We start from the raw sequence: 23,764 nt of genomic DNA on the forward strand, positions 1-23,764 counted from the left end.
ATTATCAGTTCAAAATTTACATGAAATCTATATTTAAGCTCTACAGAAGAGGCAGTTTAGTATTCAGAAGTATCCTAAGGAAGGTCTCATTCTCATCAGTGCTGATGCTGAAGGAAGGATTCATAATTCTCGCATTTGAATCTGTCAGCTGTGCTTCTGTATTAACCTATTCACCCCTGTGTTTTGGGTATTAACAGCCAAGAAAATACTTTACCTAGTGCAACTAACAGTCCTCTGGCATTGTGCTAGGGTACAGTCAAAGCAGACTAGAATACTTCAAGGAGTGGACCTGAGTGAGTACACAAGGGCAGGGGATTCATATTAAAAAACCCCCAACTTTGTAATTAGCTTTTATCTCATGGGGAGAAAGCTGCTATATAGGAGAAAAAGAAGAATGAAATTCACTTTAAAGATCAATGTATCATAGCACTTCTCTAAATTTTGAAAGTAGACACACATTGCCAAATTTGGCTGTCATCTTTTTTCCCAGCTTTGGAGTAAGAAGTGTTAACTCCCATCCTTCCTCATTTTCTGACATGCTTTAAGATTCAGTGTGAATGTGGGAAAGGAAATTATTTGACTTCTTGAAGAGAAGGAAAAGGTAACTGTGAAGGTCGTGTCTGGAGAGAGATGACTTCTCCGTATTCAATGTCACTGTTATAGGGCCTTGGTCCAATTTGTCAGGGACAAACCTGACAACTACCAGTGCGGTTTATTGTGAAATGACAAAAGGAAAAAGTATGCTTTGTACAATCTTACGAAACCTTCCTTTTTTCTGCAGTGAAAGGCAGAAAAAGCCCATCTAAAAATACAAGATCATTTGCAAATGGATTAAGAAAGAAGGAAATTTGTATCAATATGCGTAACACTCCCAAAATTGAATGAACTTACTTAGAAATGAAAAGAACTTGTTAAAAGCATCATTTTAAGGACACCTGAATGGCTAATTGTTACCACATTGCAACCAGAAGTTTCTGAAGAGCTGCCTATTGAACACTTTCACTGACAACTTATTGTTTAGATGAAATATCATGTCCACCCTGTACAACATCTGTACTGGAGAGGATAGTACACTGAAAAGATACTATTCTCAGTCCATAATAATAATTTAAAAATTATGTGGGAGTTAAATCAGTCAATTGTTAGAGTTCAGTGTGGAAAAACTTTTGAATAATGAAAACCAAAAATTACTTTTTTTTCCTGGCTTATACCAATACTATACATATTACTGAGTGTATAGTACTATCTTTGATAAGAATTTATGCCATTTAGAACTACTGGTGTAACTACACTGGTGCTAACAGAAGTGAGCAAATATGCCATTAGGCAGGACTGCATTATCTGGCTACAGAAATTTAGGGCAGATCCCAGCTATTTTCAAAGACAATGCTGTACAGTTTTGCTGGTTTGTTTTTTTTTAATTTACAGGACACTGCTCTGTGCATTGGGGATGTCAGTGGATTTCTGAAAGTAGTACAACGTTTGTGGTACTGCTCATTACCATTGCTGACACTCTGCAAGACACACGTCACAAGGAGACAACAAGGCAACTGTCTCACCAAATGCAGCTTCGCATTAAATGCCTTCTTTAACGGAAGCTGAAAAACACCGCACACTGTTCAAGATGATAATTTAAAAAAGAAACCAAACAGTTAAGGTCTGCCTGATTAATTGCTCTACTTAGCTAATTTGATAAGCTCTCAGTCAGTTTGCCATGCCTCCTTCATTGGCTTGATCTACTTTGTAAATTAACCTAATTATGAGCACCTGCAATCAAAAGCCCCATCTCTGCAGAAGCTATACGACTCTTATTTATACATAGCAATTTTTAAAAGGTCAGTTAAAAAAAATCATCTTGCCACAAGAAGTGTTTCTGGGATACAAGGCAGACATACCTTAAGGGTCATATTCAGTAAATATAGGAACCACTCCCTGCGCTCTCCAATGTTTCATTCCCACTCTATTCAGTAATATAGACTGCATTCTTCAAGAGAATTCTAATAAAAATTACATTACAGCAGACAAAAGATGACAAATGATTCAAAGTAATTGCAAACCCCAAACCATATTAATCAGATAAGCCATACATCAGAAGGTGAATAATAATGCCAGGTTCAATTTAGAGTACCATGGGGATCTGAAAATAAACTGGGGACTTTACAGAGAAAGCTCAGTATTTTTATACCACATTAGAAGCATATAAACTGATAAAACTATTAAAAAAAGAAGTTCAGCATCACCTATAGTGGACATATTTTAGATAATAAAAGATTAACTGTGTATTTACGAGTCTAGATGTATGACTCACCCTTGATTCACAACTGATAAGCAATCCATTTATATTTGCACCAGTTCTTCATACAGGACAGAATTGTTTGCAAACATAGTACAAATACAAAAGTTGCACTGCGGCAATTTTGAAAGTATGAACTGTAAACTGATTTTCTTTTTTAAAACTAGTTGTGCTGATAGCTTTAATTGATCTGATTGCTATTTTATCCTAACTTTTTCTTATGAATATAAATTAGAAACAAAAGGAAGCACCGAACAATTTTATCTGACAATGCGGATATTTTGACTTGACTTGTAAGTCATTTTCATAAAGTATTTTCTGTGCAGAATTTTCAATACTTTGTTTTAATCATCGTTTTCTCCCTCTCAAAACCATTAAAGAAAGATTGGACAACGTAAAATAAATTTTTCCATCAAAGTCAGAAAAGTTATAGTTCAGTTTATCTGGGGTTTTCTGCTAGCCTTGATAAAATGTGTTTAAAAAAAATTAGACTGACAATAATACTGTCAGACTTGCTTAACTCAAAAATGATTTGCATTAGTAAAATTTAACTATAAGCCCTTGAGATTACAATGGTTTCTTGTATTTGTTGTAAAATATATTTTTGCTAAGCAATGCCAAGCTCTGGGCCTTATGCAGTAATTATGTAACAAAAAATTATGAACCCCTGCTTTAGAGAACATCTACAAAGCTTGCAGTACATTACTACTAGATGGACTCTAAAATGAAAGACACTTTTATCATACCTCAGACCACAAAATATTTGTCCAATATTTTAAAACTGAAAATATAAGAAAGTGAAATTATTAATAGAGCCATTAACTGTCTGGGGCTTCCAGATTAATTAAATTGGCAGAGTCAGTGCTAAGATCCTCACAGCCTTTCCAAACCTCCAGCAAGCACCAGCAAAATAGAAGAACTGCTCCATATATCACTATGTTGCACAGGAGACTATGGAAAAAGCTCATTCATTACATGGAAAGGTTGCTAGAATGAGGAAAAAGCGTATAAAACAAAACAAAAACTGGAAATATAGACACTCTGGCATTAAAAGACCTGACAGATGTTAAGCTTTTGTTCTTGCATTAAGTCTTAGTGCGGAGTGATGAGTAATTAAATGTAATATGCAATTGAGCAAGGGCTTGTCCTTGGTCACGATCTGCAAAGATGCACATAAACCTTTACCGTTGGCTGTTTAAGACCCTGCAAGCCAAACTATTCCCATGGGTAAGTGTGCTTATTAAGAAGCCGCTGAATATGCTAGGATTAAACATTTTTATTCAGGAAGCAGCAGTACATTTATGAATGTGACCGGACTCTCAGAAATACTAAGAAGCAGCTTAACTGAACATGTCTATTGATTACCATGACAGCTTAATAAGGCAGATTTTCAATGGCTGACTGAACTTAAGTGAACTAGGGAAGAAGATTAAAAGACTGTGTCCCTTAAAGCCTTGGCCACTCCTCTGACATCTCTAATCCCATCAGCTAGGGAAAGCAGTTTATTAACTTCTGGTCTCAGAGGCAGAGGTCAATGAGTAGCACAGACATCCTTTGGCAGGTAAGGGAGAACTTACAAGGTAGGAGAAAAAAAAATAATAAAAAAAATAAAAGAGGGGTGGAACCATATGAGGATTCAAGCTACCTCCAGTAAAAAGCGAGAGGAAAAATAATTAAAAGTATGTATCAGTAAACCCAGAAATACAGAAGGTGTTTTCTACTTAACAGCTCAAAAAAGAACAGAACATGGTTGGAAACCATTTGATAAATGTGAGGCTTAATTCCAAAAGCTGGTTTATTTTCATGTCATATCCATAATAAAAGTGGTAATTTGCTAATATTTGGAGGAGAAGGGGAACAGAAAAATGTGTGCTGCTTTGGAGGAGCACAGGGGCTTATTTTGCCTATACAAAATGAGTTTATGAAATATTTTTAACTGAGTTATTTTAAGAAGTGCCAAAGAGTTGGCAGCCATGGAGAATTACTTAGCATAGATAAAGAGCCTGAAGACATGGAGCCTGGACAAAATGGGATTCGCTAGACCCCAAGCTGGGCCTTTTGTGTTACTGTTTGCATCTTCTTGTTATTTGGGGACCAGTCATGAACTAGGATGCCACTGCATTACTTAAACTACAAAAATGTCCCTGTCCTGCACTGTCTACAATTTCTAACATAACCACTGAAACTTTGAGACCATTATCAGATTCTTCACAGTTTTTTAAAAATAATTTTGCACTGGAGTTTTACAAAACTGGAGATTTGTCACTAATTCAGTACAAAAGATAAAGACTAAAGTTATATCAGTGTGTTTATGATCAATTCAAACGACAGACTGACAAAATAACATAATATCCCCCAGAATGATAATGTGTGTAACTTAACAAGATGAAATAATGCTTACCATGAACATAGCACACAGCGTGATGCAATCTTTGTGCCACAGCATGCAAGCCCTAATAAAAATAAAGAATAAATAGTTTCAACTTTGGGAATATAAATTGTGACTAGATACAATGAATGTAAAATCAGAGCATAAAGCAGTCCAACTATGTAAAAGCATTTGGTTTCATTTAGCTCCAAATGGTTTTATTGCAGAATTAATAAAATTAACCTCATCTCTTCTGTATTACTCCCTAATTGCAAACTTAAAAGTGAGTCTTTAAAAAAAAAACCTAACACACCTTCCAATGTAACTGAAGCATTAAAAATCGTCTACTTAAAAAAAAAAATCAAAATAATAATAAATGTAAAAGCTATCACACTTGTTGCAATTTATAATTATTCTGTAGTAGCACTGAGGTCTGTAAGTCTTAAATAGAACTGATAACCTTAACTTTTCCTAGAATCAAATATTTTGAAGGGAAAAAGGTCTAGTAAATAATTATAAGCATGAATCAGGGTATATGAAAGTTTTACTCACTTACTTTTGGAGGAGATGAAAACAAGCATCTCTTCCAAGAATTACATCAAGACAAACATCTAGGTATCTCTTTGGTTCACAAATCTAACTAGAGGATTACTAAATTTTCAACAAAGAACCTATTTAAAAACCTTCTGGAGATGATTTTAAGTAAGCAGAGACATAATATGGTGTATTGTTTTTGCCAAGACACAACTTGATAAGCATACAGTCTTGTTAAACATACCATCTTACCACTAGTCACATAATTGTTGCACTAAGCTGTGAGATTTATACAGTTACATAGCAATGACAGCTTTCTAAGGGTTTCAGAATAGATATATTCCATATCAATTTCTCTTTCAAGTCTTCAAAGCACTACTGGAACATAACATGACACACCAACTGAATGTGAGTTATGCTGTTAACAGCCAAAAAGCAATTCTTTGAATCTATGAGTTTCACTGTGAACGCTGCACACCTGTTCAGGTCAGAAATTAAAAGGATGATACAACTTATTCCAGAGTCAAGGCTAAGTTAGGTAGGTGACACATCATAAACGAAATTGAAATCTGGCCAAGAAAAAGGCTAACCCACTTGACAGAAGTGCCATGGGATCCAATTACTACAAGTGATCAAGATATCTTTCTTTCATCCTATGCCAACAGAATTACTTGCAGTAGTTCCAAGTCAAACACCTTGCTCCACCACCCAGGCTACCAACACCATTTTCCACTTTTATTCTGCAGATTTCCCATCATGGAAATACAGGAAAATGGCTGAAAACTAGAGCTCTATCATTGTGAATTGCGTGCACAATACCGGACCTAAGCAAAAGCAGTCCATCTTCTCCATAAACTAGCAATGCAATCTGTGCATCAGATACCATTCCAGGCAATTTGCAGGTAACTCCACGAATCAAACTAACTGCAAACAGGATGACATATTAGGGGAAAATATCTGAATGCAATAGCTTTAAAGTACAGCAAGTCAAAACAACTTTAACAGCAGAGATTATACTGATGCAAAGTAAATTAAATGAGTAAGAAGGGGGACTCCCAGCTCAGGACTCAAAGCAGCACAGGTAGAGTCATCGTGATGGCAATACTTAGCTCTGTTTTGTCTACACCACAGTTCCCAATGCTTACTATTTGAGGCTTAGGTTGCAAAAAGTGTCTTTCTGTCTAACAGTACAGGTATGTCATTAATCCTCCTGCCTCCATTTGCCAAATCAGTAAAGTACTTCTACTTCCATGAGGCTGGTTTTGAGTATAAATTCATAAGATAAAATAAAAGTGCTCAAATACTAGGGTGATAAATTCAAATAAGCGTCTAATCAGTGTTCTCCATATTATTTCTCTGACTGTATAAAGACTCAACGTTTTCAGAGTGGGAAAGATAAAACCATAGACCAGGATTATAAAACCGTAAGTCCCAGAGTAATCAATGCTAGCTTTAAAGTGCATTGTTGCTTTGATCAGGGATTACTTACGGCTCCATCAGATCAATATTTCTTTATGCTTTCACCTGGCATTCCCAGAGTTTTAGAAAATTACAGTTGTTAAAGATACTGTATATTGCTGTAAAATTCCCTGTAAAGGAGTTTGATCTGAGAAAGCCAGTCACTCATGAAAAAAAATAGATTCACACAAAATTTATTGTTAAATAAAAACCTTTGTGCTTCATTTGTTTCCCTAAATAGTTTAAACACTTGCTGGAGCAGAAATTCAGTATGCCTGCAATCATTCATTTGCTACAGTTGGCTGAATATATGAATAACCATACAGAAATTGATAATCGAAAAATTTGCTAGAGAGAAAAGTACTTTATTGATTTTTAAAACTGTTGTTGATGAGGGAAAGGTTTCATCTTCCCAAGTCAAACTGAAGACTGAACTATAAAGAAACTGATGTGAGTTCCCATTTCTTCAATATCCTAAAAATTTGGAAGAGTCACAGAGGTGGCAACAGCAGACTCTTCATCAACAAACCAGTTTATTATGAGAAAGAAAATCGATTCTGTTTGGGGAACAAGGGCACAAGAGAAATTTGATTAAGTATTAAAGGATTCTTCTAAAAGGGGAGGGGAGGGAAAGAAAAGGTTCTTTTGTCCCTCTTTCAATCAGCTCTGGGATGCTCATCTGTTGCCAAATGTCTTGAGAACTAATTTTTTAATATTTTATTTAAAAAAACCCAAAACACACAAATACTTCTCTCTATATTTTGGGTTGCTTAAGTGGCTTTACAATGTAAATCATAGCAGTTACAATCTACTCCAGCCTACTCCAAGAACTGTACCCCTACCAGGTGTTTCCACACAAACAGAATGCATCAATACTTCTTGCAAATGATGCAAGAGCAGAACTACAATGGCTCCAAGTTCAATGAACTAATCTGAGGATGATTAAAGAGTGGTTGTAGATACGCAGAGATATATCGGTTGCAGACTCACTGACGCCAAGTGAAACCTGTAACATATTGCATGGTGCCTTCTTGTAAGACTCAGCGCATGTGCTATGCATGCTTGTTCATCCACTGTACCACACCCAGTCCTAACCTCATCTCAAAGCAGTATTTTCATCTTACTGTACTGCTTATATGGGGGGTTTTGTTTGGTTGTGTCTTGTTGGTTTTGTTTTTTAACCATTGATGAATGCTCAGGCAAACAAAGAAGGCCTGCAACTATTTTATCATCTCTTAAACTCACTTGTAATGTTGCAGTTAAACATATTTTTTTAACAGTCTTGGCGATGATTTTGCAGTGCTAAAATTGTATCATTTATCCAGTATTCTATGGCAATTTAGGAATAGCACTCAATAGGTTTATTTTTAGCAAGTGTACCTCATTCACACATTTTGTAGTGCTGCATGAGGATCACCAATCTATATGCGTGACTGCAGTGATAAGATCTGGCAACATTCTTTAATAACTGTTTAAACTGTTCTAGTTGTGTGCTTCAAGCAACATACAATTATTCCAACACCCAAAAAGAGCTTTTCCATTTGCAGTATTTTCCACTACTCAATATGTGCACCCTTGACATCTGATAGTTAAGATTTTCCATTATTTCCTTTATTTGATTTACTCCTTTACAGCCAATGGACAAAGCATGTACACATAGTTCACAAAAGATAGCTTAAATGTAGTTTGCAAAGTCTATATAATGAAAGATTCTTATTTTGATGCACAAATCCATGAGGATCAGGCCGAAAAATGTTGCCCATCATTACATATGTATATAAATATAGAGAATGATCTTTGTAAAGACAGAAACTGTAACAAAATTAGAAAGATGACAGAGGTATTTGGCATGATACTGAACAAACCCAAAATTTATACTGTAGCTTAGACAGATCGAAGTGGCTTTGTATTTTTCAATTTACAACAAATTCCAGACAGATATGTTCACTGCAGCATCACTGAATTTCTTTCTACTTTATCTCTAAATGTCCTATAATGCTGCTGCTATACAGTAACATCTCTTAAGATAAACAAAATAAATTGAATGTTAAAGTTATCATGGATGTAGATTCTGAATCAAGCATAATGCTTTTGTTAATATAAAAGAAGGTACAGCTATGGGTGAAGCAGGGATAAATACAACAGTCAGCTCTGGACTGCCTCTGGGAGGAAAGGCATCTTGCTGGCCAGTGTTTTCATCTTGTGCAGTGGAAGAGACCTCAAAACCCCACTCCATTTGGCTCTTGCATCCCAGGTCAAAGTTTACCAATGTTTGAACAATGCATGAATGAAACTCTACACCAGGTAAAGCAACATGCCATTTTTCTAAAGTGGACACTCTAGCATATAGTATATACAGTAGAAGGGCTGTAGCATTAGCAAAAAATCCGTAATGAACTGGTCATCTGCAATTCAAGCTGGTAAAGAAATGAAATCGCAACATTTGCAAGTCAGGGAAGACAACAGGAAAGAAAGACAACAGGAAAGACAAACTACAGTGATACTTGGAAAATACATTCCCGCGGAAAGAGCAGAAATTACTTCATTTTTTAATTAAATGGTTATTGTGAGGCGCTTTGTCTTCCACCACAACCCCACTGCAATAGTGGTAGAGACCTCCACTGCACCTTCAATTGCTTCCACCTTCCATAAATGTAGTAGTATTCCAAGTTTAGCTTACAATGTGAAATGCATCTCACCCTTCTCATAATTCCCCAGGATATCAGTATAAGTAATTATAGCATTACAAAACAAAACTGACAGCCTATGTGTTAGCTCAATATGTCAAAAAGACAGGCAGTAAAGCCTCTCAGTGGCTGTGGTACATCTACTGTCATCTCTCATCAAATGACGAACTGAAAAAGCAGCAAGTGACGGGTTTCCTTGTTCTATTATATGAGTCAAGGGCGTTCTTCTAGAGAGGTTCTTCTGTCTCTCAGACAAGACCTAGCTAGAAATGTGAGCTGGGAACATTGCCCCATAGCAGTCGTATCTTTTCAAATGTGCAAACCTGGTGCTTCCTTTATCAAAGTGACTGACATTCAAATGAAGGTGAAATTCCAGGTGCCTTGAGTCGCTCTTGAAGCTAGAAAAGAGTTGCAGGCACCAAACAGACAACACTGCTTCTCTTCCTGGTCATGAAAGTTATAGATGCTTTAATTAAAATAATCCCATTCATTTTACTTCAAGATCTGAGATCACGGATGCCCTCACAGATGCTTTATTTCATTGGTGACCTAAGCTGTTAGGAATGAGAAGACAGAAGAGCTGAATATAAAAGTGTTACTGTACAATGTCAAAAACACTTCTGGAAGCGACTATGCCTCAGTGTCACCAAAGAGTCTTGGCTGAGACTTCACGATACATTGAGTACTTCTTTGTGGATGTTTTGTCAATGGAAATGTTACTCTGGTGGAGCAAAGGAGAAAAAAGGGTTTGGGGCTGGGTTGTGGTTTTGGTTTGGTTTTGGGCTTTTTTTCTTTATTTCTTTTCCTTGCCTTTATTTTAAAGATGCAGAGTTAGGATGATAAAAAAGGCATTCAACACCTAAGAAACAAATACTGACTTCAATCCACAATATATTTATATACCAAGTATTTCATACAACGACCATATCTTAATTTAAGGCAATAAATATGAATGGACAACTTAACCTGGAACATACAATGGATCCAGATGAATTTGATGTTTAAGTTTCATCAGGTACAGTTGTGCATTTAGTTGTTGACCTATATTGTACGTGGTATGGTTAGTGGTTTAAGATATTAATCTGTATTATCTATTTTATTCAAAGGCCATCTATTGTAGATCTAAAACAGGAAAAAAAAATCACGTAAGGGTCTTAAGCAGTATGCTTCTTTGTACCCCAGAAGTATTCAGTTTTAAAATAAATAATAAAACTGGTATTCAAGATTTTAAGTGCTGGAATCAAAGCCATGTATTTCAAAAGACTCAAGGTGATGTCCAACCTTCATTTGCCTCAACGTTATTCATATGCCAAGAGGTTGAACTTTTGTTCTTCTGAAATGGTTTTGGTTATAAGAACATTTAGTAGCTCAAAAGGCATAGTACCATCTTTACCACAGACATATGATACATATTTTCTAAATATTCCATTTTATTACTAACGAATGGGTGTGGATTTGTAGCAGAACTTGAACAATTTCAAAGGAAATAAAACAACTATGACCCAGCTTATGTGCAAACACTCTCACTGTTTGTATTTACCAGCACTTCATAAATGGGAGTTATTACCAATTCCTTTAATAATTTGTCGCTCTGATTCTAGAAGATTATCTGGGCTAGAAGAATCCTCGGATAATAGCAACTATATGATATTATAGAGCTTTACAGCTGTATTCAACATAGATACTAGATTGTTTTCTCTCAGAGATCTGTTTAGTGACCCGGTAACATTTCTAGACAGTTTAAGGCTGTATGATAAACACCCTATAAAAACTAGTTCAAAAAGGAATGAGATTCATCTCTTCTACAGTCTCAAAAAATGTAATTCGTGTTTGAAAAATAGCTTTTTTTATTAGAAGAAAAAAACCCATATTTTCTTATTTCTGAAAGCACAAGCCGAGGACTAACAAAACGCTGCTTTTCAGGCATTCCCAGCTACAAATCACACATTTCTTCGGCACGTAAGGCTGCTTGGCTACTTACAGTGCTGCCCGTGTGTCGAGCTGGCGTTCAGCCAGCAAACAGCACTGTAGCCAGCTCCCGCATGGCTAACTGCACGCAAAAAGGGAATCAGATGGAAGAGCCGCATGTTGCTAGCTACTGCCATCTACCTCTGCTGCAAGGCCTCCTTACGCTGTGACAGCACCGACGCATTCACACCACATGTCTCGTTGTGCCAAATCAAACTTGCTATCAACGATGTGCCAAAAGGAGAAAAAAAAAAAAAAAAAAAAAAATCTGTAAACATTTGGGGGGAAGAAATGATATGACCATAGGCTACAATGGCTACAAATAAAACAGACGTACTTGCAGCAGACAAAAAATAAAAAAATCCACACGGAGTACAAGAAAATACGTTTGCCGAGCACTGTGTTACGTAACGGCAATGCCTCCAAGCCTTCTGCACGACAGCAGAAGCTGTCAGTGGGGGATAAGCAAAACCACAAAGCAAACAACCTGATTTAGCAAAAAAAAAAAAAATACAAGTTGCTCACTTATCTCAACAAATGACAGGTTTAATGAACACAGCCACAAAACAGATATTTTCTTTTAGCAAGCATTTTGAAACAAAACCGGTTGTGGGAAAGAGGAGTCCATCATTCTCCCTCAGTAGTCTTAAACTCACCAGCCAGGAATGGTTCTATTGTCCCAGCCCTGGGGATAAGCCACTCCTTCATTTCATCTCATTTATAATTTTTCAACGTCTTTCCACAAAATGGAAGTATCGTGCCAAAGTCCAAATACTCCTTCCGCCATAGCCATTATTAAATAGTATATATTCCTCCCAACTTCCTTTTTGTACAGCTTGCCCCTGGTACTTTTGAGCTTTACTTCCCTAACTGTATAATAGACGGTTCTCCTTAGACGTGGCCCCTTTCTCTCCTTTCTATTTCATTAATATATGTAAATGTACAACAAGAATTTTCAAAGCATCTGACAAAACTGGCTATCAGTCTCTCATTAGAAATCTCTGCAGCAGCTCTGGGAACCTCAGCATCCCCTCTGTGATTGTGTTAAAAGAAAAAAAATCCATGTAAGTGGTCAAGGAATCAATGAAATTTTTATTGTATGATGTATGTTTTTAATTTATTCATGAAGAAATATTTTTAAAGACTGTTCAGTGACAGAGGATTTAACACAGTTATGTAATAACTAGTTCAACAGCTTCCCCCACGATGTACTTTTCTCTGCATGTAAATTTTTTTGAAGTTATTTCTAAGGCAATAACCCAATATCAAAAGTTTAATTTCAGAGTATGACAGATGACAAATATCTTCTTCCTATTTAAGTGCTCCCCCCACAGTGCTATTCTAGTCTGTGCAGGATATAAATGACTGACCAAAGCAGGGGGGGGAGAATTATGACGTATTTTCATAATAACCTAGTCAAAGGCATTTTTCAAGGTTTTTCATTAAAATCCACATTTAAGAGAGAATTCATTCGTACAAGGGGGAAAGAAGCTACCCTCCCCAAATGATGCTGATTAAAGTATGTTTCTTCGAGAGCTTCAAAGATTTGCTTAGCAATACATCACTCCCTTGTCCCCTCCCAAGGAAAAAAATATGCATTTAGAATTTAAGCTAGCTGCATTTATTGTAAATACATTTATGACTGCAACAAAGGAATGCTGCCAGCCTGCTCCACGTATACAGAAAGGACTAATTTCTGCAACCTGCTTTTAGTATAAAGGACTGCAGTAAGTTTAACACAGTGGTTCAGTGTATGCTTAAATGCTGAACTTGGAGGTATCGCAAAAGCTCATAGTACTGCAAGCCTTCATTTAAGAAAGATGAATCAACCTTAATATTAAACCCACCAAACTGTCTAGAAAGCCTGTTAACCTTTTAAGTAATGCAAAGGAAATAGGTTTAATCTACTGCTCTGCTTGCTGTTATATCAGATGTTCGCAAGGACATCTGTGATTCTGACTGCATCATAGGATGGGCTATGCTGCTAGTGAATTTTTATCCCACTGCTACTTTTTCAAATATTAAAGGATAACAAGAATTTTCTTTTTTGTGCTTCCTTCTGCTTCTTTTTTACCTGAATATCACTGGGAGGATTCTCAGCTGATGTGCATGGGAAAATAACTTCATTCCATTTGAGAGAATCTCTCTCAACCACTAGAGAAAACTGTGCATACACTTTAAGTCAACCCTCAAAAGAAAAAGGGCTATAATTCTGTTCTCATTCAGTTTTGCTGGCTAGTGGAGTGTGAATCCTGCTGCATAAAGGTCATATCCATAGTCAAGGCCTGCCAAGGGATAACCTGCAGCTTAGCTAAAGATCTTCTCACAGGAAAGAGCTGTAAAACACTGAAATTACAACAGTTTGCCAGGCAGGCAGATCCTAACCATAAGCATCTTACTGTGAATTTAGAAAACTAGAAGCATTCCCACCATTTCACACAATGCTTTAACACACCTTCTTTTTATTTGATTCATACACATTGAGGGATAGGGTGCAAGTGCCAGTCTGCTGGGCACAGCGCAGCGCTATGGGGAGATCTGAGCTTGAGTCCCAGTAAAAGCACAGGCATGCTTGTATAGTGCTGTTTCAGAGTAATTTATACTCTATAACAAAACTGTATTATTGCTGGTTCTGGAGGTAGCTCAGCTACCTCAGCATCCCACTTGCATTGTAGACGTAACGGGAGATTTTCACAGTAGGTTAATTCATCAAATTAAGATGCATGCCTGGACCAAAAGTTTAGGATCACTGAAGGAGTGATTAAAAGAGTTCCTAGAAAGTAATCTGAGCATCCATAAGTTGCATCCAAACATTCTGGATTTGAGAAAGGATTTACACCTCCCTGTTCACAGAACTGTTGAACTCTTTTTCTGACAAAGTTTTACCTGCAAATTAATTTATTTTCTCTGTTAAGGTCTTCCAAAGCACCAGAAAAGTATGGTGACAACATTTCCAAGCAAGATTATTTATGCAAAGATGCCTTCCAGCATTTTCTTAAACTAAGTTCAATGTAGTTGTTGTAGCTGGTTTTTCCATCACTTATAGTAACCGTACACATAATTATTCATTGCAAATTGTAATTAACTACACGTGTTACAACTTGAACTATTGCAAGGTATCTATCTTGCCACTGTAGTCCCACACCACATACCACTCTTACAGAAGTTTTAAAAAAAAAAAAAAAGTAAAAAGAAATACAGGCTACCAGAGGATTTGCACCAACTAAATTGCTGTCCAGTGGCATCATGAAACACTGAACATTGAAGATTGCTGATATATTAGAACTCTTTCAGAAATGAAAGGATGGAGAAATGAAACACACAGATATATCTCAATTTCATCACAGTGATCTGTAGATAATGTATTCTGCTGGCCAAAGGAGTATTACTGTTCTATTCCATGTTAGAAGTATAGTAACTGTCATACACAAATGCAGCTCCAATATAGCTTTCAACTGTGTGTTGCCTGATTTTTACCCCTATAGTTCAAGGAGAAAAAAGAATTTCCCCTTTTCAAAGGGAACAAGCATTGCTTCTGCAGTACGTTCAGTCAATTATTAACAAGAAGTCTGGCATGCAGTTTATAAGCAGATATATCTGCTTATAAGCAGACTATCAGGAAAGTAAACAAATATTACAGGTAAAGCCTGAAAAAGGCTGTCTGTAACTGACTGTCTTTAACAACAGTCTCAATCAGAGTTCCTGGAGTTGTTAGAATTTAACCACCTCCCTTAACATTTGTTGTTTAGTCTTGTTGTTTTCTCAATTTCTCAAGAAAGAGTTCCAGAGTATTCTTGATACAGATCAGAAAAACAGTGCAGATAAAAGGAAATAAACCTGATGAATCATGTCTTGTATAATGCTTATATGTCATTGTCTTTCCTTTTCTTTTTCCTTTCCTTCCTTTCTTTTTTCTGCCTTGATGTCACCAACAAAAAATTTTGGTCAGGCAGACTGAAAACTGCCTAATAAAGTTCCAAAGTAGAATAGGTAGAATTATTCTCAGATTATTTCTGGTCTAATTTAAAGCAACAATTCTTACAAGGAACAGGATTATAATCCTGATAAGGTGGTATCTGCTATTGTACAAAGATACAAAAATTTGCAGATTAGATATTTCTGAATCCTTCCTCGGATCTTGCAACTTTTATAGTTTCTTTACAGCCACAATAATAAACAAGGTAGTTTCAGAGTACATGAATAATGATGGGACTGTAACAACAATTTACAAAAGTTTTGTACGTCCTTGTACTAAACACATTACGTATGGCAAGAAGCATCTGACACAGATTTCTCTGTAAATTAAACTGTTGGCTTTTTATGCAAGACATGTTATGCTTTGCCTGTTTATTAATGCCTATGACTCAAAAGCAGCAATCAATTAAATTTTCTTTGATTAACTAAAATACAGAAATAATTTTCATGGCACATATAGAAGTGGTTCAAGATGAATTCTTTTGATTACAGAGCAGACAACAGGCCATTTTATCAATTAAAAGGTAACGATGAGATGCCAGTGAAAATTTTTCTTGTGATTGACAGTTAACTCTATGCCTAAACTATTCCTTTTACCGTCTGTGGCTGGACTTTTGAAAGAATGCTTACAAGAGCTGTTTGGAAGAATATTGTTTTGCTACCAGTATTTTAAGGTGCCTAGGACTATTCCCTGCACTGGAGGAATATTGTTTCATTACCAGTACTTTAATGTGCCTAGGACTATTCCCTGCAAGCTCTTCATAAAAGAATTCATTAGAGCACAACACCGAATACTCTTTTTAAAAACCAAGTGATTATAATCTCTCTTCTATTAAAGGCAAAACACTGGTCTTTCAGCGAAGCATGAAGGAAAAGTAGTAAGTATTTTAAAACATTTCTCGGCTCTTCAAGGCTTCTCCTGTACAGCTTTCCCCCACACTATTGTCACAAAAAGGCAATGGTGACAGCTCTTCAGGCTCCAGCAGGAAGCCACCCACACACAGATCCAGAAAAATTCTGCCTTGATAAACCGGCTTCTCCTGGCCAAGCCTCGACGTGACGTCGCACCTCTTCCTACAGCAACACGGCGCTGGCAGGATCTCCCTCTGGGGACTCATCATCTGCCACAGAAAGCACTTTGCAACCAACGGTGTTGCTGCCAGCCCACTTATCTATAGGATCCGGGAGCAGAGCAGGCTACTGTGCCTTTTATGAAGTTTCCCATTCCATCTCCTGTCTACCCTGCCCTCAGAACACATTATGGTTTCAGGAGGTGCGTCCCCCACATGTCCCAAGAGGCCAAAACTAGGCCAACTGTACTGCTTCCCCTCAGCAGTAGCACGTTTTATGGGCAGGATCGAGGAGCACGTGCAAATAGAAAATGCAGCCTGATAGGAGTTACTATATTGCAAAAGGACAGCCAAACAGAGGCAAAATCAAGTTTATTCCTCAGGGTAGTAGCATAAAGGATGATCACGCTAGCTTAGTTTCATGATAATTACCTACCTGAAGATACCCATTAGTCACCAGTATTTTCACCACTATTAGAATACATTTCAGCCGAAATTTTCTGTGACAAGGGGTTTTGCTAACCTCTGTAAATTTTCTAGGTTTAAAAAAAAGATTCCTTATTATGGATTAGACATTTTTGTTTTTACTGACTGTGTTTCTGCACAGGGGAAACAACACTGGTTTAGAGTACATAGTTAGAATAATTGATTGTTCGAGATCATTTCTAAGCATGTGAACAAATACTTGAGGAAATACAGACATAAAATAAGACTGTTTTAAAGGTTATAACACTGTACTATATTTATCTTCCTTTTCTGATAAAGCGTGCCTTTTGACAAGAGAAAATGCAATGGAGATCCAAGGGAATAAAAGCACTGCCATCAACTAAAGGAAATGTAACACGATTTCAGTTCTACCAGAGATTAGACATATTAAGTGGAAATACATGCAAAAATACTATTCTTAAAGTGTTTTGGAGGTCTTAAACAACTCTTTTGTAAAATGTGTAATTCACAGAACAATTGCGGATGTATTAAATTGTGTGAGATGTGATGTAGTTAATTGTAAGTGATATATTAAATTTTTGTGAGATTTTTGACCCTCATTTGAGTTCATCAGCATCTAGATCCCCAGTGGCTTCAATATGTCCAAGCCAAGTGCATGAGAATCTTACAAAGTCTTGCACAGAATGCTCAGAAAAGTTTACCACATCAGTGATGATTATATGATGACAATGCATCAAGATTATGTAAATTCCAATTGATGCCAAATATTTAACTTTACACAATGAGCACCCACATGGCAAACTAATGAAGCTGGAAAGCAATATAAATCATGATTACCTTCCTTGCAACAAGGAAGAGTGAGCCAACAAATAAAAGTTGGCAAAGCATTAGCACTACTTTTCAGTAACTGTTTGCAAAGGTAGAAATGTATCGGGCTTTCAGCAAGTAAAAAAACCCATGTAACCAATAGCTGTGCACAAAACAGACTAGAACACGTACAAACACTGCTTATGTTGGTATTACTAGGTATTACCTATCACTTATAGCTACTGGCATCATTATTATTCCAGGTTTCCCCATATGGATCCCTCCAGATAACAATTCAAAGCCTTTACCTACTGCTGTCACCATTTCTTCGCTTAATGAGCCATGAAAAAGTCTCTACTCACAGGTACTTCCAGTACATACAATGTGCAACATAAGCAATGTTTTGTTTTGCAATCTGGCTTTATTTACTGCTTGAACTGAAGAAGACTCTTCAGACATCTACAACAGTACCACAAAAGCCATTTCTCCAGCTTCTAATAGGGTTACAAAAAAAAAAAAAAATCTGAATAGCTGCTTTTTCAAGCAGCAAATAGCTCTAACACCACTAAAAACTACAGCTGAAAAGCAATGCAAAGCCTTTCTTTACTTCCACCAAAAGTCACTTACTTTTCTATAACTCCATTATAATTTATGTATAGTAACTGGGAAACATCTCTATTCACGACACTTAGCTATGACCAGTTTCACAGAATAAGACCTGCCCAAGAGCAGCATGCTGCTGGTGAATTTTGCTTGCACAGACCGGCCAGACAAAGACAACATTCAAGAACATGATTTGTCCTCAGCCAAAAGAGAGGTGTCGGAGGGGCAGAAATCAAGGCTCAGCAGTTAGGTCGTGTGCCATGTGCTTTGCCCTTTAGCAGCTGAGCTGCAGGCACCACAGAAAAAGCTTTTGCCTGTTCTGGTTTTTATTTTTTCCACTTCCCTCCCATTGCTGTCCACTCTTCTTAGGAATGGAATAGACTTTGACTTCAACAGTTGAGCTTAGGCAAAAGCTTGCCTTAGAAAATAAAAAGCATTTTCAAACAAAAAGGAAAGAATAAGTTAAAATAAATAGCTTGATTTAACTGTGTTTGGTTTTGAGGTATAACTTTAAAAAAACAACAACAAAAAAAAACCAAACCAAAAACAAAAAAAACCCAAACAAAACCAGAAAAGCGAAAACTGCTCAAGTTGTTTAAAAGAAAGCCATAACTACAAATTGCCATGGCAAAAAGCAACAAAATTTATAATATTTTCAATCTTAGCAGACGTTTAAAATTACATTTTCTCTCAACAGTAAAAGCTTACCTCCAAACAGTACCCCCTATATTGTGTTAAGTGCCAAAGACTCAAAGAAATACAGTCCCCTGAATATTTCTCTTATGAATAGCACCTTATATTTACTATTTGATACATTTATAGTGCTACCAGTGCCACACTAAAATATGTAGTTATGAAAAAGGCTGGATTTATTTCCAGCATATAAAAAGCCATAAAACTTTCCATCCATAGGGGACCAAGCTAATCATGGTCCATTCAACCATCGTACTCAAAACATTAATTTAAGACAGTTCGGTTAGTTTCCTACTGAGGACAGATGGCTTTTGTATCGAGATAAATCTCCAAGAGGAGTTTATGAAGTCAAACGGTTAACAAGGACCCAGGTATTCTGACATAAAAAGGCATATTTTTTCAAGAGTCTTATTTCCACAGGGCAAGAGAGCGTACAAAATTTCCCACCAGAGCCATATTGTCCTGGTTTCAGCTGGGATAGAGTTAACTGTCTTCCTAGTAGCTGGTACAGTGCTATGTTTTGAGTTCAGTATGCAAAGAATGTTGATAACACACTGATGTTTTCAGTTGTTGCTCAGTAGTGTTTAGACTAAAGTCAAGGATTTTTCAGCTTCTCATGCCCAGCCAGCGAGAAAGCTGGAGGGGCACAAGAAGTTGGCACAGGACACAGCCAGGGCACCTGACCCAAACTGGCCAACGGTGTATTCCATACCATGGGACGTCCCATCCAGTATGGGAACGGGGAAGTGGGGGCGGGGAATCGCTGCTCAGGGGACTGGCTGGGTGTCGGTCGGCGGGTGGTGAGCAATTGCACTGCGCATCATTTGTACATTCCGATCCTTTCATTATTACTGTTGTCATTTTATTAGTGTTATCATTATCATTATTAGTTTCTTCTTTTCTGTTCTATTAAACCGTTCTTATCTCAACCCACGGGTTTTGCTTCTTTTCCCGATTTTCTCCCCCATCCCACTGGGGGGGGGGGGGGGGGGAGTGAGTGAGCGGCTGCGTGGTCTTTAGTTGCTGGCTGGGGTTAAACCACGACACATATGTAACAAAATATTCCACATTTCAAAGCAAGGATGCATTAATTTTACTTAAAATTTCTCTACTCCCATTTTACGTACTTGTATATTTAACCAAATATTGGACATTTTCTCTTATTACACTCTTTACTTTCACTTACTACTCTCACTACTTGAGACTCCAGCTGTCCACTTCAGTCAGCACAAAAAGGCAAATTTTTGGAGAAGCAAGGGAGAAGGGGGTTGTTTTGTTTTTTTAATTAAGTCCATTTTCAACTGTCTCAGACTGATCATCTCAACTCAGTAACAAGCTTTACAGTAGCGTTGGTCTTCATCTTTTCATTTACTTGCTTTTATTCCCCATAAACTAACAAAATAAAAAGCTTTCAGGGATTTTCAAAGTGACCCATACCCATGAATGCCAAATGGAAAATACATATTTTGTTGTAATATCCTATAATCAGGATCCTGTTGCAAAGGAATACTCTGTATGAAACTGACATTTTCCCTTGTAAGTGAAAAAAAGGATTCCTTCCCTTTTTTTAAATGAAAATTGCTCCATTATGCTTCATGTATCTAATTTGTGCAATTTAATAATAAAGGTTTCCTTCTCAGAGAGCTTTTCTGTAGTATCTGAAGGTGCATTTTATCTTTCATTACTATATGTTGCATTTTTACATCAATGTAAACATAAGATAGCAAACCCAAACAAAACAGGTTTTTACCCCCAGCTTAACATATGAGATATGACAGGTGAACAGAATGTGAAAGTCTTTCAGTCAAATAGCAGTACATCACATCTGTGTGAAGCATTTTCCTCAACACCTGGAATTTATGACAGGAACTGTTCCACTAGCAGAGAGTATAGAAATGAATAGTCTGACTTTCCTAGACATATAGGTTTGGGATAAGAAATGAACAGAAATACCGGCATTTATCATGTTAAGGCATCAGAACTTTAACACTGTATGTGAAGACAGAGCAAGTGATTGACAGAGCAGCAAACTGTTCTCAAAGCCAGTAACTTACTATTCTATAGGACACAGATCAATACCCTTCAGCTTTCTGAATTGTTTCACTCAAGTTATTGTTCCTGCCACGCCTTTACTTCACAGAAAAGAGGTTTAAATCAAAACCACAGAACAAAGAAGAGATGATGTGCCAGTGGGGAGGTCCAGATCAGATGCAAGTTCTCCTGGGTGCCTTGCAATCCCTGCGAGCCAGATACTCAGAAGTTCTCAGCCAGCACCACAATGAAGCAATCAAATTTTCAGGTCCCATTGTCATCAACAGGAGTTGCCAGATAATCAGCATATTTACAACCTTGCCACTAAATGCAATAACTCTGTAAGAGAAATTTACTAGGTAGTGGAGGAGAAGGCTAAGGGAAGAAGAGACCACTGGAAATCTCAGAGCCATGTCTGAGGGTAGAATTCCTAATGGAATACTAACATTTACACTTATCACTGGATAGCCAGCTTTTAAAAAAAGCAAAACAAAGCAACAGCAATAAAACCAAAAAAAACACCCTATTAGTTCCCTAATGCTTAGGTACTCCCTGCCCTCACACACAGAGAAACACAGGCAAAGCCTATGTGGTTTGCACGCACCAAGAAGAAAAAGTAGCAGTGTAAGCTTATGGGAAATGTAGCTGAACAGTTGAAAGGAAAATAGCAAAATTGAACACTATCTTAAATAATCCAAAGTGAATATTGTTAAAATCTTCTTTCAGCTTTACAATCATTTGTGTGGTTTTGTTCATTTCAATGGCAGCTTGCAAATCTCACCGAAGCATAATAAAAATTATAGTGTTTCATGAACATATACTATTAAAAAAGCTGCCATTTATTACTACAATGAAACAAGAAATGGCAACTCTAATATATCCCACCTGTCTAAGTGGTAATGAGCCCATGCAAAACTCATTGCAGGGTCAGAACCCAATTATTTCCCTTTGGATCATTCAGTGCAAAAAAAGTTCTGTCAACTCAGGTTCCAACAGCAGAAACAGGCAAGATGAACTACAGCTCCCAAGATTTTATTACGCCAATCAGATATTTCTCAGGTTTTGAAACATTTTCAGTGTTCACTTCGAATCAATTTCACACATTCAGAATTTGAATTGGAATTTATTTGTACATAGCGACACTTGTTTTTCAGAGTGCTGCTAACCTATTTGGTGAGCTGCTCCCAAGATACACGCATTTGTCTCACTCCGCAGTGTGAGACTTGTGGCAGTCAGGGCCTGTGTAGACTTCAAAACTCAAAGCACACAGTTTTTGTAGAACATTTTATCTTCTGTCTTTATAAAGCTTTTTCAAACCTAAACATACATTTAAACATTAGCCCCTAATGCTAGTTGGAAAGCTGGGCTCCTTCAAAACACACCAGTCTACTGGCACCAAAGAAACAACCCACACATCAGACTGCCTCCAGTATCATCTCCCTTCTACTGGAGGTAGAAGCTCAGTGTGAAAATAGTAAAACAATTTTTTATTACTATTCTCAGAAAAGAAAACACTGATTATGGATATGATCATTGCTACTATCCACTTAGGTTTGCCATCATCACAAGAAACAATTTTCAACATTTACATGCCTTCAAAATAGTAAAACCACCAAAACACTGAAAAGAAAAGCACATCCCTAGGCAAAACCTTATTAAGAAATAAATAGATGTGTAAAATAACAAGGAAGAAAGTTAATAGCTGCAAGACAAAATTTGAATCAGTAGGTCAAAAGTAATCTTACATTATTCTATGGTATGATAGAAAAAAAGAAGCTAGTCTCAGGCAGGGATGAGAGCTCATAAAGCAGCAATTCTGTATCTATCTTAAGTAAACTCTTCATGACGCAGCGAATGACTCAACGAGTGAGACCTCTTTAAAAGTCTGAACTGCACTTGTGTGGGACTGCTCCTAACAACCTTCAATGATAGGACTGTAGTCTCAAAGTTTTTTTGAAATCAGAAGAGTAATTTTTACGTTATGAAGATTTGATTGTCCAAAGGGATACCATTAAGAACTGAATGATCAGGGCCAAGGACTGGGGCAAGGGAAAAAGTAGGTAAATTACCCTGACCTTAGAAGAATGGGATCAAAGCCTGGACCAGGACCCAAAAAGTTTACAGCAGATTCTAGTCTTTGCATTAGATCAAACCAAAATATGTGCTCCATATGCAGCTGGCATTATGAGATCCTTCTGCAACTCACGCTCATCTCTATTAAAAGCAAATACTTGTTTCAAGGTATTTATTATGTACTAGCTTTGGTAAACTATTGAGCACACTAACTAGCTTCAGATGCTTATCTTAGCACACTTGGCAGAGATCAAACCAGCTCAACATAAACAAAAAAAATGTAAGAAAGAAAACCAAGCAGACAATACACATCTTCCATTAAAAAACAAACCAAACCAAACTAAACCACAAAACCAAAACAAAAAAACCCAACAAAATTACCCAAAAACACACCTCCCTTCACTTTTTCTCCTATATTACTTGACTATAAACTGGTTTTGAAATTAGTCTACTACAAACAGGTTTATAGACCCTGAAAGCTAACTGAGTATTATTTGTTTTCCTTTGCAACCCTGCAGGACCAGCATCTAGAGCAGAGCTAAGCTCTGGCTCACATTTCTTTGATCCTGGAAAATCAAGTTCTGCCAAAATGTTCAAACAAACAGCCCTGCAGGCTTAAGACTAAAAAGCAAGTGAGGCTCATAGATATTCACCAGAGCTAAAGGGCTATTTCTCTGGTAGCCTAGAAGCAAACCTTCCACAGATGCTTTCATGGCCCGCACCTCTTGCGATGCAACCACCACACTATGGACTTGTA

General features: G+C 37.0%; 1 protein-coding gene across 14 annotated transcripts in view; it reads right to left on the bottom strand.

Annotated features, from left to right (window-relative positions):
* The window catches only part of ATP2B2 (ATPase plasma membrane Ca2+ transporting 2), a 442,871-nt gene that overhangs the window by 325,502 nt on the left and 93,605 nt on the right, over nt 1–23,764 (bottom strand). For 13 of the 14 annotated variants that reach the window (XR_008233449.1, XM_052776599.1, XM_052776592.1 and 10 more), the window contains exon 2: nt 4,695–4,746. The exons of the other annotated variant lie outside the window; for it this stretch is intronic. The gene's annotated coding sequence lies outside the window, so the exon portion shown is untranslated. The remainder of the gene's footprint in view (nt 1–4,694; nt 4,747–23,764) is intronic. 14 annotated transcript variants of the gene reach the window in all.

Source organism: Harpia harpyja, chromosome Z, assembly GCF_026419915.1.
Source record: "Harpia harpyja isolate bHarHar1 chromosome Z, bHarHar1 primary haplotype, whole genome shotgun sequence".
Taxonomy (NCBI): domain Eukaryota; kingdom Metazoa; phylum Chordata; class Aves; order Accipitriformes; family Accipitridae; genus Harpia; species Harpia harpyja.